The sequence below is a fragment of the Musca autumnalis genome, unplaced genomic scaffold (assembly GCF_047663935.1).
Source record: "Musca autumnalis isolate F117 unplaced genomic scaffold, ASM4766393v1 scaffold_5, whole genome shotgun sequence".
In the NCBI taxonomy this organism is placed as follows: Eukaryota; Metazoa; Arthropoda; class Insecta; order Diptera; family Muscidae; genus Musca; species Musca autumnalis.
Genome location: NW_027412088.1, coordinates 157,868,947 through 157,879,232, shown reverse-complemented (window position 1 = coordinate 157,879,232; position 10,286 = coordinate 157,868,947). Strand labels below are relative to the sequence as shown.

Genomic DNA, 10,286 nt, shown 5'->3' with positions numbered 1-10,286 from the left:
AAATACCTCAAATAGGGTAAAAATGTATATGGAAGCTATATGCAAATATTAACCGATTTCAATATAATTTTGCAAACTTATTTCTAGCTCAAAATCGGTGACATTTTCCAAATTTCGTGGAAATTGGGCAGAATTTGCGTGTTTGGTACACCAAATGCCTCAACTCGGGCTATCAAATCTGAACCGATTTCAATATAATTTGGCAAAATATTTTTTTTAGCAAATTCCGATACATATTTCAAATTTCATAGGCGAGGTTGGTGCATCAAATACCTCAAATCGGACGAACATACAGTTTCGGACAAAACATTTGCACAAAAAGTAATAATTTATATAGTGACGGGGTGAGTTGCAATTGTTTTGTCTTGCTAAAATATGGAATATTTTTTTAAGTACGCTATTAAAAGTGAAACACCGATATAAGGCACAAAAACTTATTGTGGGTGTTTTGTTCGGAGTATAAAGAACATTTAAATGCTGAAAAACTGAACAAAAAGATATTTATTAGGTTAAAAACTAAACGGACATACAACCCCAGCAAAATTTATTTGAAGTTGTTCCTTGTGAAGTAGTGATTGAATAGCTTTTTTTGAAGCAGTCCACGCAGAGTCATGAAAAATGCAGTCCGTTCTTCACATTTTGACAATGTCCGATTTGAATCCATTTCATAAAATTTTCACATTTTAGAAATTTCAAAATTTTGCAAAAAAAAAAAAACTTAAAAAGACAAAGAACATAATTTGTTTCTTGTTAATTCTAATAACAGCAATATGTTTGCATCCATAAAAAGTAATTTGTATACAAAAAATAATAAAAGTGATTTCGAACTAGATCTTTGTTTGTAGCCAAAGAAGTAGTTGAATCATATGTTGTTGTGATTTATTCACTACAAAGAACTAAAGCAAAATGTGTGCTTAAGAAGTAAATTAGACAGTATCCTCACTGCACCATGCCCTTGTAAAAATCATGACTTCTTTCACGTAAAAAGATGTAGTCCGAAATCACTTGCACTCATGATTTAACTACTTCTTTGGCTACAAACATTTTGCTGGGACATGTCGAAATCGCACCATGTACACACCACATACAGTGTCGGACAAAACATTTGCAACTGACACATAGTTTAGTTTTAGCGCTAAATATTTTTCTGCTTATACGGTTATATAAGACTATTTTATGCATTAATTAGCGGTGGGCCAATGTATTTGAATGGATTTCAGTTTTTTTTAAACCACGGGAATGACAGTAGTCCCACGGAAATGAAATTTTTTCTTTGCATTTCTAACAATTTTTTTATGGTGCCATGTTGTATTTGATGAAAAATACAACATGGCACCGTGGTTAGAAAATACCCACGGTAATGATGGAAACGTGACTATTCTTCATTTAAAAGTGCAAATCTTATTTTTTTTTATAAAATGTAAAATAATTTAATACAGACTAAAAAACAAGTAAGAAAAGCGATAAGTTCCCTCCTCCACCACGAACTGCATTGAAGTGAATTCCGAAAATTGGGAGATATCGTCCTATGGGGGCTATATGAGGGCGTTGACCTATACCGACAAATTTCAGGTGGAAAATTGTATACCCTTAACGAAGACTAAATACCAAATTTCAATCATTTCGGTGGGATATTGAGGTCACAACCTTCAAAATACCGAAGATCAGGAGGTACCGTTCTATGGGGGCTATATGAGGGCGTGGACATATTCCTACAAATTTCTGGGGGAAAGTTTTATACCCCCAACGAAGACTAAATACCAAATTTCAGCCATCTCGGTATGATAATGAGGCCAAAACCTGCAAAATACCGAAAATCGGGAGATATCGTCCTATATAAACATTTTATGGTAGACATGTTTCTTAGCCTCTGGAAACACAAAATACAAAGTTACAACATATACATATATTAAAATGACGCGTACTTTATATGGGGCGTTATATGGGGGCTATACCAAAACGTGGACCTAAATAAACCAACTTTTGTAGGAATGTTTTTTAGCCTCTGGAGACACAAAATACCAAATTACAACCAATTCGGTGGTAAAATGGGACAAATATCTTAAAAACTCCTTAAAACGACGACGCGTCACACGTCATTTTGTATGGGGGCTATAAGATAGCGTGGACCTACATAAACCGCTTTCAATACCAAAAGTCCTACGTACATATAATAGATTTTCCCAAAATTTCATCCGCCTACGTCAATCCGTTCGGACGCTAGTGTAATTTCCACAGACACGCTGATCAAGAATATATATAGTTTGTGGGGTCTACAATGATTATTTCGAGTAGTTACAAACGGAATGACAAACTTAATATACCCCCATCCTATGGTGGAGGGTATAAAAATGAACATACCTATACCATCAATTTGGAAATTATAATATAAATAACGGAAAAAATACTCACCACGGGAATGACTAAATTTCAGGAACATGCTCAAAAACACTTCAACAGTTCTCAAAGAACTGACTACATTTTTCACTTCTGTCGATTATCTTTTAAACTAACGGGAATTGTCGTTACTTTTACAGATTACATATAAACAAAAAACCGGTTTAAAGCATTTTTTTCTTAATAAACACATTGGCTCACGGGAATGACAAAAACAAAGAGGGACACGACTAAAATGTCTCAAAATCATAATTTAAAAAATAAAATTATATTTATGAAATTAAAATAGACTTTGTTCATTCTTCTAGAATAACTCGGCGTACTTCATTTGTATAATATACTAGCCGACCCGGTCCGCATTGCTGGCCCTTAAAATAGTTTTATGTTACCTTTTCTTAAGTCAATTAAGTGACTATAAATAACAAATCGTCAGAAATGTTGGTGTCGATATGCAATTTTAACATACCGCCAAAGAACTGATGACTTGGGGCTTGCATTTATTTCTTCTGGTGGAATAGTATAACAGGATGTGTTTGTCTGAAATCTAAACGTGCTTCTTAAATCCTTCAAGATTCGATCTAAAGCTTCAAGGGAATTTTTATGTGCCATCGTACATTCGTCCCAGATGATAACTTCTATTTAATATTGCATGTGTGTCCTTCATTCAAATGAATGTCCAGTGGCAACTTAAGGCCCGATTGTGTCGTCCTTCCACCTTCTTATAATGTATCTTATATACCTGTTGAAGCTATAGCTATCAATATATTGTATTGTAATCTATACGAGGGCAGTTCGGATACTTCTTAGCCTAGCACAAAAAGCGCGGTATAAACAGAAAAAAGTTATGTGTTTTGGAAACTTCCATCTCTGTTATAAACACATGTTAAATTTTGTTTCGATCTGGCAACTCCTTCATATAGAAACAGGTGTTCAAAAAAGACGCATCCGCAATTTTTTAACAATGGAAAAATTAGAAGTGCGAGCTGTAATATTTACATAAATAAGGTTTATCGGGACAAGAAATTCATAATGATATGGTGAATGTGTTAGGTGAAAGTGCTCCTTCATATGCAACAGTAAAAAATTGGGTTGCTGAATTTAAAAGTGGTCGTACAAGCATTGGAGATGAACCACGTAGTGGACGTCCAAAAACAGCAACAACAACAGAAATTGTAGCCAAAGTGCATGATATGGTATTAAATGATCGACGAATAAAAGTGCGTGAAATTGCTAATATCATAATATTAAAATTAAATGATCGAGTCCATTTAATTTTTGCATGAATAACTACAGATGAAAAAGCTTTCTGCAAGATGGGTGCCGCATTTGTTAACAGCCGATCAAAAACGCATAAGAATGGACATTTCTCAAGCTTGTTTGGATCGTTTTAAGCGAAATAAAATGGATTTTAAGCGTCGTTTCATAACTGTTGATGAGACATGGATCCACCACTATACTCCAGAGACAAAAGAACAATCCAAACAATGGACTGAAGCTGGAGGAAGTGCCCCAAAGAAGGCAAAAATAATTCAATCGGCTGGTAAGGTTATGGCAACGGTTTTTGGGACTTCAAAGGTATTTTATTGATTGACTATCTGCAAATGGGTAAAACAATGAATTCAGAGTACTATTGCAACCTTTTGGATCAATTAAATGTACAAATTCGAGAAAAACGTCCTGGTTTACAACACAAAAAAATAATTTTTCATCAAGACAGCGCACAAGAGTGTTTTAACAATGGCTAAAATCAACGAATTAAAGTACGAGTTGCTTGACCACCCACCTTATTCTCCTGATTTAGCTCCCAGTGAATTTTACTTGTTCCCAAATCTAAAAAAAATCCTTGCTGGCAAGCGTTTTACCTCAAATGAAGATGCAATTACAGTTGTAAACCACTATTTTGAAGACCTTGAGGAAAACTATTTTAATCAAGGGATAGAATTGTTAGAAATGCGTTGGACTAAGTGTATTGAAGTTTCAGGAGATTATATTGAAAAATAAAAATATTTAAAAACAAGTAAGAAAAGTCTATAGTCGGACGGAGCCGACCATGGGATACCCTATACCACTATCCCTGGACAATCGCTCTCCACGGAACTTCTTTTCAAAATTTAATTATCAAATATCAGAGATGTAATGTATAATACTTATGACCAAAACCAAAAAGTTATCTAGCATGACAAAGACATTTTTGTAGCAGGAAAGGAAAATTTAGTTCTAACAAACTAAAATGTAATGAAACCCACTTATGTAGTACTACTTCTTCCGTTGTTTAACCGCTACGTTATTGACATTTTTACCAACTTCACACAAAAGTTTCAGTCCATTTAACCCGCTAAGTATTATCTGATCTTCACGTTGGTTTGTACGCTTCTTCTTCATCATAAACTCAAACTTTGTTTAAAATTTTGCGGGTTGTTATTTTGACCTACAGAGCCGCTACAAAATTGGTTAAAATTTTGTTTTTGGTCCATTTCATCCCCTGAACATTTCACGATCATCACCAAAAACTAATCATTTCTATTCTGGCCCGAACCCAACCTCCTTAAAAAATTCGTTACAATTGGTCCATAATTGCGGCCTTAGGCTTGTTTATAATTTTTAATGGACGGACACACTTCGCTAAATCGCTTTATCTCGTCGAGATATGAATTTTGGCATACCAAATAATAGACCCCTTGTTTGGACGAATATTTCGTGGTGTTACATAAACTTTTGGAGAGACAATATGTAGAATGGGATTAAAATGTGGTTCTCTACACAGAACCCATTATATATTAGGCAGTAGGTACATCAGAGGAAAGGTCAGTATTTTTTCCCCTATGTAGGCTACTTTGAGAAATATATATGTCCTCAAGGAATTAAAATATCGACCAAAAATAAAATTTTTATATTTTTCATACAAAAGTAATGGTCCATTTCACCCGCTAAAGAATATCAGATCATCATTCAAAATTGTAGGCATCTTTATCGACCTACGAGACTACTCTTACCCGGTGCAAAATTTCGTGACTATTGATGTATAATTGCGACTTCTAGCGAGTTTATTATTACACTACAAACAAATAACGGAGTATATTAGGCTATAATTCTGTTATCTGATCATGCACACCAACATAATTGGCATCAATTGAAAAGTCAAGCGTTCCACATTCAAGTATATCTCACTTGTCCGGAATGTCACTTGCAGCAATTATGATATAAGCTGTATATTAAAAATTTTAACAATTTTCACACAAAAGTTTTGGTCCATTTAACCCTCAAAATATTATCCGATCGCCATCTCAAATTGCAAGCTTCTCCTTTGTGATATACTCTTACCTTATTTAAAATTACGCGTTGATCGGACTATTATTGAGACCTACAGAGCCGCTAGAAAATTGGATAAATATTATGTTTTTGGTCCATTTCACCCGCTAAATATTTCACGATCATCACCAATAACAATATGGATCTATTTTGATCTGAACCCGACCTCCATACAAAATTTCGTGACGATCGGTCCATAATTGCGGCCTGGAGCGTGTTTACAATTTATAATGGACAGACACACATCTCAAAATCGCTTTATCTCGTCGAGATATGAAGATTGGTATACCACATTGGGGGTCTCCGACGAATATTTCGCGGTGTTACATGAATTTTTACCAAAACAAACTTATAATACCCTTCTCCACATTGTGGTATATGGTATAAAAACTAACTCTTCTCTTTCATTGATAGGCTAAGAAGTTTCCGAACCGCCCTCGTACACTTGCTTTCCAATAAGACCAAAGCTTCGTTATGCATAACATCTGGTATTTCCATTGATTTGTAACATATTTAAGAAAGTGGGAGAGGTCGTGTCTTAAGGGTAAACTATGTACCCATGGTCGGGGAAACGGACACGTTCGTAAGTTTTACATATATACCGCATTTAAAAATTAGGGCACCCGCTCATCGGAACTTCAACAAAATATATAGCCTATTTCCACCAGGGGCCATCCCTGTACATCGTCACCATGGGCGTGCTTGAATAACGTGTTTTTAAGTGGGGCATGGGGGAGTTACCCCTCCCGTTCCGGAATTAAAAAAATATACCCTATTTTCAACACGGATGCTCGCAGTAGAATATCTGAAATTTTCAGGAAAATAGGTTAAGCAGTTTTTGATAAATAAGCTATTTAAAAAAGTGGGAGTGGTCGGGTCTTTGGGCCCCAAACCAGTACCTAGGGTCGGAGATACAAAAATTATTGTCTCGCAAATTAATTTTCTCACCGATACGTTCGCCAGTTTTGTTAAAATAGAGTTCTTAAAAAAGTAGGGCATGGGGGAAGTACCCCGCCCCCTCCGAAATTGAGCACCATATATACCCTATTTTCACCACGGGTGCTCGCCATAGATTATCTGAAATTTTCAGGAAAATCGGTTAAGCAGTTTTTAATATATAAGCTATTTAAAAAAAGTGGGCGTGGTCGGGTTTTCAGGCCCCAAATCAGTACCTAGGATCGGAGGCACAAAAACCATTGTCTCGCAAATTAATTTTCTCTCCGATACGTTGGTCAATTTTGTTAAAATAGCGTTTTTAAAAATAATAGGGCATAGGTGAATATATCTACCACCTATAGATCAGGTTCGAATATGGACTATATTCGCCCACTCCTTCTGGTACCTCCCAAAAACAATTTCGCTGTCTCAATCATGACGGAAAAAGTTTTTTTCAGTGGCAAGTCCATACTTCTTGGGAAAGCAGTCCGAAATTTGTAAAAAAAAACCCTATGGCACCATATGTAGTAGCTGGAGAGCACAATAACTCTCGAACTGATGAACCGATTGGTCCAAAATTTGGCCTTCATATTATTTTGTCCAAACTTATTTTACCTTCTAAACCAGTAAGAAAAGGATCAAAGTCGGGCGGGGCCGACTATATGATACCCTACACCCTGAATATGTAAAATATAAATCGGAGAAAATCGTTAAAATACCTAAAATCGGGAGGTACCGTTATATGGGGGCTACAAAAAAACATGGACCTATCTTAACAATTTTAAGTGGCGAAATTTCGTGGCCACTGGGAACCACATATGTAAAATTTCAGCTAGTTCAAGCAAAAAATGTGGCTAAGATCCCTAAAATATGTACCTTAAATCGGGAGGTATCGTTATATGGGGACTATACCGAACGTGGACCTATCTTGACAATTTTTAGTGGAGCAATTTCGCGGCCATTGAGAACCTCAAATGTAAAATTTCAGCTAGTTTGGGCAAAAAATGTGGCTAAGATACATAAAATACCTTAAATCGGGAGGTATCGTTATATGGGGACTATACCGAACCGTGGACCTATCTTGACAATTTTTAGTGGAACAATTTCGCGGCCATTGGGAACCTCAAATGTAAAATTTCAGCATGTTTGGGCAACAAATGCGGCTAAGATCCTTAAAATACCTTAAATCGGGAGGTACCGTTATATGGGGGCTATACCAAAACTTGGACCGATATAGCCCACCTTCGAACTTGATCTTCCGACGGCTAAAAAAATGGTATTCCCCAATTTTCAGCGAAATCGGTCAACAAATGCGACCTGTATGTTGCGAACGGATGGACGGACATGCATAAATCGACTCAGAAAGTGATTCTATGTATATCCCTAGAAGGAACTATGGGTCTATCTCGCTTCCTTTTGTATGTTACATACAAATGCACTAACACATAATACCCCTTACCACATAGTGGTGTAGGGTATAAATAGCCCACTCACTGAAATGCCTAGTGGGCGCGATATCTATCGAAAAGGTATGACTCTCAAAATAAGATCCACTTCCGTAATGTACTATGTCGCTACATTCCCTCCTCCGCAAAACTTTTGAGCTTTAATCCTAATTCACATTTCCCAAATGCGAAAATAGACTGATCGTGTAAATAGTGTTTGAAATACGTGTTGTAAAAGATACGATACAAAGGACGGCTGAAACAAGATGAAATAACCACTTTAGACTTTCAAAATGTTCTGAAGAATTGCTGAGAACATTATTTGGAAGATTTTTGCAAAAGGTTACTGGGTTAAACTCCCAATAGTTTAGCTGACACCAAACAGAATTCTAGAAATTATGTAACATTTTCTATATTTGATCGATTTTGATGCCCTAGATGGCCAAATTCCTAGTTGTTTCTGATATAAAGGCCCGATAAATGCAAAATATCTTTGTAATTTTGGAAGACAAATTTATAATTTGAACTATGACACTCTTTGAGAGTTAATGAGCTATAAATATTGCTCATTTACTCAAAGAGTGGCATAACTCAAAATATGCTTTTTTGAGTTAGCAATTTATATATTTTCTCATACTTCTACTATATCTTGTGTAAAATTTTCATGTTGGTATCTCTAAACCTCAACGAGATACAGCTTATTTACTACGGGTTTGGCATAATCCAACAAACAAGTTTTTTTGATTTTTTTTTTTTTTTTTTCAAAACATGGCCCAATTATTTGTTTTATTTTTTGTGTAACAATTTTTTTTAAGTTTGAAAGTCAAATTTCAATCGCAAACGCGTTTTTCTCCAAATTGGGTTTTGTGAAATGTGACACTCATTGAGTAAATGAGCTATAAATAAATATGTACATACGTTCTTACTACTGTCTAGTGGACCACTGTCGTTTAATATTAGCATTCAGTTTTTAACATTAGTCTAGCGCTGCTCATATCATATCCCATATGGTCTAGTGGCTAGGATATCTGGCTTTCACCCAGAAGGCCCGGGTTCGATTCCCGGTATGGGAAGAATTTTTATTTGTTTTTTTGTTGTATTTTTTATCCGCTACTGTTGTAGGCATTTTGCAATTATCAGTGAGCCCAGCTGACGCTCGTGCTGTCAAAAATACATTTTTTAAAAAATATTCTAGTTTATTTAGCTAACAAACATATTTTACTTGAGCAATTTTTTAATTATGGCAATAGTTATTCCGTTGTTTTTCATTTTTCTCTGGTACCATTCCTTGTTACAAAAACTGTTGGCATCATCTTACTAACTGAACTTTGATTGAAATATTTATTACTTGGTACTGCTTTTGATGAACTGTTTTGTGCCCTAATTTTTGTTGCCTTTTTTTAAAAGACTATCAACCTAAATACAGAAACTTCCCTCTTTATTTTCATACAACAATTATCATCGAAGAAAATTGTTTTTTTTTTTTGTAAAATAATTAAATAAATTGTGCACAAATACTACAGTCACACCTGTTATTTCGCCCATCATTGTTGTAAAAATAATAGTTAATTTCTAATGTTCTAATTTGCAGAACACTATAAAAACATACAAACATCAAATTTATTAAACTAATGTCGGGACGGCGCGAACGCCATTCCCGGCTACCAAAAATTACACGCACGAGTTATTCACATTAGGAATAATCGCAGAGGTCAACTCAATCGATAGTGCAATGATCAAGTCTCGCCCTGGAGGAACCGCCTTCATGATCACGGTTAACCTCTACGCCAGGTAAGTATGCTTGTTGATGCTCAAGCCAAACTATACATATGGATGGCATTCCAAAGTGAATGAGAATTTTTAACTATGGACAAAATTCAAAGCAACATAGAATAAATGATGGAAATAAGAAAATAAATGAAATAACAACACAAAATTCGAAATATTTAGTCGACACCACAGCCAAATGTGTGTACGCGGTATGGGGTGGAAAGAAAGACACACAGAACGTAGGTAGCTGGTTGGCTGGCTGGCCATTGTCTATTTATAGCACAATAATGGAAAGTGTTGTTGTTGCTCTTATGTGTTGAAAAATATGTATATTGATGCAGTCCCAAATGAGATGTTTAATATTTCGGTGCTGGAATAAAAAAACAAATTTCAGTTTAGCAATAGAAAAAATTTTGAACTACATACCTA

The 10,286-nt window shown here is 35.4% G+C and overlaps 2 non-coding genes across 2 annotated transcripts; one reads left to right on the top strand and one right to left on the bottom strand.

Annotated features, from left to right (window-relative positions):
- Positions 1-9,088: 9,088 nt before the first annotated feature.
- On the top strand, positions 9,089-9,160 carry TRNAE-UUC (transfer RNA glutamic acid (anticodon UUC)). The gene has a single exon. It is a non-coding gene; the product is annotated as a tRNA-Glu (tRNA).
- A 560-nt stretch (positions 9,161-9,720) lies between these two features.
- Positions 9,721-9,886, bottom strand: LOC141387819 (U1 spliceosomal RNA). The gene has a single exon (XR_012408649.1). It is a non-coding gene; the product is annotated as a U1 spliceosomal RNA (small nuclear RNA).
- Positions 9,887-10,286: the final 400 nt, after the last annotated feature.